At 42.4% G+C, this 7,678-nt stretch overlaps 1 long non-coding RNA gene across 1 annotated transcript; it reads left to right on the top strand.

Moving 5' to 3' along the window:
• The first annotated feature begins 6,456 nt into the window (after positions 1–6,456).
• LOC118489199 lies at positions 6,457–7,088 on the top strand. The gene is made up of 2 exons (XR_004886740.1): positions 6,457–6,497; positions 7,019–7,088. It is a non-coding gene; the product is annotated as an uncharacterized LOC118489199 (long non-coding RNA).
• Positions 7,089–7,678: the final 590 nt, after the last annotated feature.

Genomic DNA, 7,678 nt, shown 5'->3' with positions numbered 1-7,678 from the left:
TAGGCCACGTGGTAAACAAGGATGGGATCCATGTCGATCCATCCAAGGTAGATTCGATCAGGAACTGGCCTGCACCGCGTACGCCAACGGAAATACGCCAATTCTTGGGTCTGGCAGGTTACTACAGACGGTTTATTAGAGACTTCTCGAAGATTGCTCAGCCGCTTACGCTACTGACACAGAAGGGTGTTACCTATCGCTGGGGAGAGCCCCAGGAGACTGCTTTTCAGCACCTAAAGGATAGACTTTGCAGTGCACCTATCCTCTCATTGCCAGAGGGCACAGATGACTTCGTGGTTTATTGTGATGCATCCATTCGGGGACTGGGATGTGTGTTAATGCAGCGCGACAAGGTTATTGCTTACGCCTCTCGTCAACTCAAGGTTCACGAACGGAACTACACGACGCACGATTTAGAGCTGGGAGCTGTTGTTTTTGCGCTTAAGATATGGCGACACTACCTGTACGGTACCAGGTGCACGATTTACACCGATCACAGGAGTCTCGAGCATATTCTTAAGCAGAAGGATTTGAACATGCGTCAACGACGATGGGTCGAGTTACTTAACGATTACGAATGCGCCATCAAGTATCATCCAGGCAAAGCCAATGTTGTGGCTGATGCCCTCAGTCGAAAGGACACTTTACCGAAGCGCGTGCGAGCGCTACAGCTTACGATTCAGTCCAGTCTTCCTGCACAGATACGAGCTGCTCAGACAGAAGCACTGAAGCCCGAAAACGTCAAGGCTGAAGCCTTACGCGGCTCACGACAGCAAATGGAACAGAAGGCAGATGGCGCCTACTATGTAACGGGCCGGATTTGGGTCCCACTCTATGGCGGTCTACGCGAACTTGTGATGGATGAAGCACACAAGTCTCGCTATTCGGTACATCCAGGGTCGGATAAAATGTACCACGATATCAGCACTACCTATTGGTGGCCTAGTATGAAGGCCCACATTGCTACGTATGTTGGAAAATGCTTGACATGTGCAAGAGTCAAGGTCGAATATCAGAAACCAGCTGGTCTACTTCAGCAGCCTAAGATACCTCAGTGGAAATGGGAAGAAATTTCCATGGATTTCGTTACAGGCCTACCTAGATCCCAGCGTGGGAACGATACGATATGGGTCATAGTTGATCGACTCACCAAGTCTGCACACTTCCTGCCGATTAAGGAAACGGATAAGTTCTCCACTCTCGCAGACGTATATCTTAAAGAAGTTGTCTCGAGGCACGGGGTGCCCACGTCCATCATTTCGGATCGCGACGCACGATTCACGTCAGAACTTTGGCAAGCAATGCATAAATCCTTTGGCTCACGACTAGACATGAGCACAGCATACCACCCTCAGACGGATGGACAGTCTGAGCGTACGATTCAAACTCTTGAAGACATGCTTCGGGCATGCGTCATCGATTTCGGCAACGGCTGGGAAAAGCACCTCCCTTTGGTGGAGTTTTCTTACAATAACAGTTACCATACCAGCATTCAAGCCGCTCCATTCGAGGCATTGTACGGGCGTAAATGCCGGTCACCTCTCTGTTGGGCAGAGGTGGGAGATAGTCAGATCACGGGTCCAGAGATTGTTGTGGACGCCACAGAAAAGATTGCACAAATACGACAACGCATGGCGGCAGCACGCGACCGTCAGAAAGCCTACGCGGATAAGCGTAGAAAGCCATTGGAATTCGAGGTCGGGGACCGGGTTTTATTGAAAGTTTCACCCTGGAAGGGTGTGGTTCGTTTTGGCAAACGGGGCAAACTGAATCCGCGGTACGTCGGACCATTCGAAATCATAGAAAAGATTGGCAAAGTAGCCTACAAGTTGAAACTACCAGCTGAACTCGGAGCAGTTCACAATGTTTTTCACGTGTCGAACTTAAAGAAGTGCTTATCAGATGAAAACCTCATCATTCCTTTTAAGGAACTCACTATCGACGAGCGGTTGCAGTTCGTCGAGGAACCAGTTGAAATCACGGACCGGGATGTGAAGGTCCTCAAACACAAGAGAATCCCTCTTGTTCGAGTTCGTTGGAACTCCAAACGTGGTCCAGAGTACACCTGGGAACGCGAAGACAGGATGACAGAAAAGTACCCCCAGTTATTCGGGAACCAGGCAACCACTACTGAGGCTGAAGCTACTACTTCGGAATTTCGGGACGAAATTCCAGATCAACGGGGGGAGGATGTGACACCCCAGGAAAATCAGTGAACAGTACAGTTTACCTAGCTTCCTCAGTGAGTGCATACCAAATTTCGGGACGAAATTTCCAATTAGTTGGGGATAATGTGACAACTCGTACTTTACCGTCTCGTACATTACGTGTAACCATCGAACTAGTGTGATTACGTGATCATATTAATTGAACAAATGTTGTGTTATGTGCTTGATGTTTACTATTTGTACATGTATGAATCGGACCGCACAACACACCCACACTCGCACAAGCCCATTCGGGCCTTATACTTTGCACACGGGTTATTAGGGCAGCCCATGTGGGTTCGGCCCACTCCCCTTTAACCGTGTAAATCCCATAGTTGGGGATAGGTTTTGGTTAGTTGTCACAAACACAAAAACACACACAAACCCTAGAAGTTTTCCTCTCTCTCTCGGCTTGCTTGGAACCCGACGGCACACACACACACTTTGAAGCTTGTGAAACGAATCGATCCTCTACCTTCATCCGGTTAGTGATGATGTTATGTTTTTGGATTATTTGTGATATCATGTGATTGCTATCATTCGTTAGGCGATGTAACTAGGGTGTATGCTAGTAATATTGGTTGAATGTTGATGATAATTGGATTGTTAATCGGTTCTCATGAATGATTAAGATATACGGTTACTTGACATGAAATCGGTTATATGTATGTTTGTGTTATGAGGAATAATTCGGATGGGTTAATAGTCTGAATGTATGCAAACCGGGTAGGATGCATGATAGCTGATTTATGATTCGGTATGTTTTTATAATAATCTGATTTCCTGTTCTTGATGTTAATATGAACATGCTTGATACTCATGATTTGAAGTTGAATGAAATCGGAATTAACTGTGACTGATCGAAATTGTGAAACTGCCTAAGTTGTTTGCTAGAATCACGGATAGGTCAATGCAGGAAATATGGAAACCAGTTACACACGCGGTTGCGACTCGGCATCACTCGTTGCGAGTCGGAACCCCACTCGAGACCACAACCGCATGAACCGTAACCACGGTTGCGAGTCAGATTGCGACTCGTAACCAGACCATGATGAACCGAGATCACCATTGCGACTCGCAACCAGCTGTTGCGACTCGTATTCTCTGGTTGCGACTCGAGATCCCCGTTGCGAGTCGAGATCACCATCGTTTACACGCACACAGTTGGGCCTTCACTGTCACGGGCCCAATCTATTGAGCCCAACGATTTGAATTGTGGACTGTTTATTAACGGACTTGTATGTGTTTGCTATTTGGGCCGATTGGGGAATCTGAACTGTTTTGTTATTGGGCTGCTTATGTCATTGGGCCGGGTATGATCGGACTAAGAACAATTGGATCCTCACATGCTATATCTTATCTGCTTACGTGCGTACATGTTTGCCATGACTATACGTGGTTACTACATACGTGTTATATACGAACCTGACTCGTATAACAACCATGCTAGGACGTGATTGACAAATTACTAGCTTATCTATACTCTTTGTGTATCTGCCGAGCAAACCAAGGTGAGTTCACACAGCCAAGGCATGGGATTCCCGGGTTGGGAATTGGGTTGGATATGTTGGATATGGAATGATTACTCGTACTTACGCATATACCAGACTATAGACCATCGTCCTCAGGTCAGTCAGGACACGTTACGTAAAGCCTACGTAACCCAGTATATTTGCCATATGTCTCCCGGGTCGGGAGGACACGTTACGTAAAGCCTACGTAACCCAATACCATCTACTGGCTTCCAGGTCGGAAGGCCACGCTGCGTAAAGCCTACGTAGCCCTCACGCGTACCACTGTCCTCGGGGAAGGGCACGTCACGTAAAGCCTACGTGACCCTGTACGTTTTCCTGTTCTCGGTAAAGAAGAACACATGGTCGGAAGTTAGTCTAGTAAGTACCGTTAATGAGAAGCCCTCATTAACCAGGATGAACATGGGAAGCCCCCACTTTTATTACACACTAGTATGGGAAGCCCCCACTAGCTATACTTATGCATTACACTATGAACTTACTTTCTGTGAACTCGCTCAACTAGTTTGTTGATTATTTGCTGCATGCCTTGCAGGACCTTAGGTACATGATGGAGCTTGCACAAGAGAGGAGCAGGTCGTTGTGGGATATGGATCATGAACTTTATGTGAACTTATAATCATTTTGAGATACATTACTATGCTTCCGCTACTTAACGATGTTGGTTTTGAAACATCAATCATGTCACGATGATTTACACTATTTACTTTTGTATTAAATGCTATGGTTTGATATGATTGATGGCTTGATCCTGGTCAGTCACGCTCCCAAGCGGTGGTACTCCGCGGGTGGATTTTGGGGGTGTGACAAATTGAACATTGTGTGAAAATTTAAAGTGGATCAGTATACTGACAATCTAAGTGAATCGTTTAGAACTTAAAATGAAATGAAGCTTAACGGTGTTGGTGATTTGTCTCAGAAACTGATATGATCCTCTTACACAAACTCACAAAAATATTGTATGTAAATACTACTTTATTGTATTTCTTTCAATTCAAAAATCCAAAAAGACTTTCGGTGTGTTTTAGCACAAAGTTTGAAAAATTCAAAAAGATTTTCGACAACTGATGTGGAAAAGTTGATTTTCAAAATTCCGAGTGCTGAACATGATGAACGGGTTTGGGAGTGTGTGTTTGGAAAGAAAATTGATATTTTAACAAGTGGTTCATTAGAAACTTTTAATGATAAATCATTTTAAGTTTGTGTCTACAAGTGGTTAGCAGAGTTTCTAAATTTGTTTTATTTTATCTTTTATGAAACATATGTTTTGGATAGAGAATATGCAGGCGAGCGAGGTTGCGATACCTGAACCTGTGAATTTGTGCGTAGAGTTTGAGCCAGACTGCAATCCCAGCACAAGTTGAGGGGGAGTCTGTTAGAGAAAGAGAGTATGAAGATGCAAGAGCTAGGAAGTTGATCCTGAAAGATTAATTGAAGAAAGTTAGAGTGAAGAAAGCCCGAAGACTGATAATGACTGAAGATGCAAAGACTCGACACTTAAAACTCATCAACATCTGAGGGGGAGTCTGTTGGTGCATACATGTGTCGACTTCGTCTTGTATCGAGTCTTGTACTAGATTGTTAGATCAAGGCACGTAGTTCGAAATAGTAGAATTAAATGTGATTTCGCTTGAGTGATGTAATTCCGCTTGAAATGACATTTGTTACTTTCAAGCGGAATCAACAACATTTCTTATTTCGCTTGAAACACTTTCAAGCGAAATCTCATGGCTATAAATAGCAGTTCGAGCGAAATCAGTTGTAACTACTCTGATTTTGGATACCGAGGTGCTGCCGGTTTATCGAGTGATTGTATTTACTGTTATATCAATCAGAAAGCATTTTAAAGTGATTTGCAAGCTGTATCGAAGTCTATTTCTCTGTTTCCGCCTTTGAAATAGATAAAAACTCCTCTGATCGACTCATTCGGGTCTGAAAACGATCCTACAAACTCCATTTGGTCACACAAGGACTCGTGAGTGGGGATCACCCTGTACCCGATAGATCTACCCCCTTTGTTCCGTGGTCTTAAACCAGATTAATGGTGCTTTAAGTATCAGCCTATTCGCATGTGATCTACTAATTCATTCCGTAGCTTAACCATACCAAGGAAACATGTATTTCCTCTCGAGAGTTGTAAAACCGAAACGTTAAAAGGAAAAGGGGGACATGAACACATTGGGTTGTCTCGTTTTTTGTACGCAGACCAACCCAGTCTCGTTGATGTAGCTAGGACTTTCCCGTCCCTAGTCATGAAAATCATGCACGTTTCGTAAATACGCATGTGTTTTGTAAAACCGGTTTGCTTAGTCTAAATCGTTCTTAAACCATTTAAGTTCCTTGAAATCCATTTGCAACATGGCTTAGAAATATGAAGTTTTCGCTTATCGAAAATTGTTTACTTTTGCAAAACTTGCATGTCTTTCCCCCCCCCCCCCCGAAAACATTTATAAAAATGTAAAACAGTAAAAAGTGGGGGTTATGAATTCACCTTGACATTCCTGTGCAAAGCTAGCCTAGCGTGATTTCCGTAGTGTTGTTATATGAACGTGTATTAGCTAGCGTGCAACTACGACATTCCTACGAAGGAATACTTATAAGTTTCTACATAAGACAACGTAGATAAACTACGTGTCCGAGCTATATCGAGTCGCTAACAAAACGACTATACGAAGGAAGGTGTAGATGAGTAATGGTACGTATTCGAAATCAAAATCCGAGCATAAAATAGTGATCTCCTCTGAAAAGGGGTCATAAGGTATGTAAATTTCATAGAAAAATTCCATCTAAATTTCTGAATGAACACAAGGAAATTCGAAATTTATGTTGCATGAATGTTGTTTGGATGAATTTGGAATGATGTTAAGTCTAGGAGTAAACCCTAGTCAATTTCATATTGAAATTTTGCTTATTACTTGTGAGATTCATAATCACCATTGAAGGTGTTAAGCGGGTCTTGTAGAAACATATTAAACACTAGGATTATGATTGTTATTCTAGTGTAAATTGAGTTATATGAAGTGAATTGAGATTTGTTGATGTTAAAATTGAGGTGAATTTGCTTAATTGATGTTAATTTTGGCTAAATAACAAGTTATGAACTTGATTATGAATTGTGTGAAATCATGCCCTTAAGGTGTTTGTAAAAATGCCTAAAAGAAGGCTTAAAAACTGAAATTGTAACTAAAACGCATATTTGTAAATTATGGTGAACTAATGCGTTATATGTTAAAAAAGAGAGAGAGAGAGTTCTAAACGGTTTGCGATTGAACTCTATAGGAAAGGAAACCGGAACGTCAAGTGGACAAGCCGGTGGTGACGTGCGTTTGAAGGGTGTGCTTTAAAGGTATGTAACCTTGGTTTCGTTACATTATGATTTGATTTTTATTGTAGTTAATATCTTAAAATTAGAAATATGAAAGATTGTAGTTTATCGTAGAAGTGATGAAGTTCACTAATTAATCAAAACGGGTCAAAAGATTTGTTAAAGTATGTTTGGTTTGACACTAAGATGGTGGATTCCATTAGACAACCAGACGGGTCAAACAAGGATTTAAAAAGGTAGTTTAGAAGTGACTTGTATGTCACTTGATGATTGTGAATTATCAAAGTGTAAGCCATGGAATGGAAGTGATACGCTAAGATGAACAAGCCCGGGAATGGGTAAATATGGTTAGAAATCAGTGACGATGAATTATGCAAGTACGTGACTTTAGTCCCGTTACATTATGCATAATTGTTTGGCATTAGTGTACAAATGGTGTCTTAGTGTAATATACGTGTTTGATGTGTCATTGAAGGGACGAAGCTCACTCTACAATCAAACGGGTCAAAATAATGGTTGGAATTAGTTTGGCTTGTCATTGAAGTGATGGTTATCACTCGACAACCAAATGGGACAAAATTATCCTTTTAAATGATCATGTGTGAAGAGACTCG

The sequence above is a fragment of the Helianthus annuus genome, chromosome 17 (assembly GCF_002127325.2).
Source record: "Helianthus annuus cultivar XRQ/B chromosome 17, HanXRQr2.0-SUNRISE, whole genome shotgun sequence".
Taxonomy (NCBI): Eukaryota; Viridiplantae; Streptophyta; class Magnoliopsida; order Asterales; family Asteraceae; genus Helianthus; species Helianthus annuus.
This window is presented reverse-complemented; position numbering and strand designations above follow the sequence as displayed.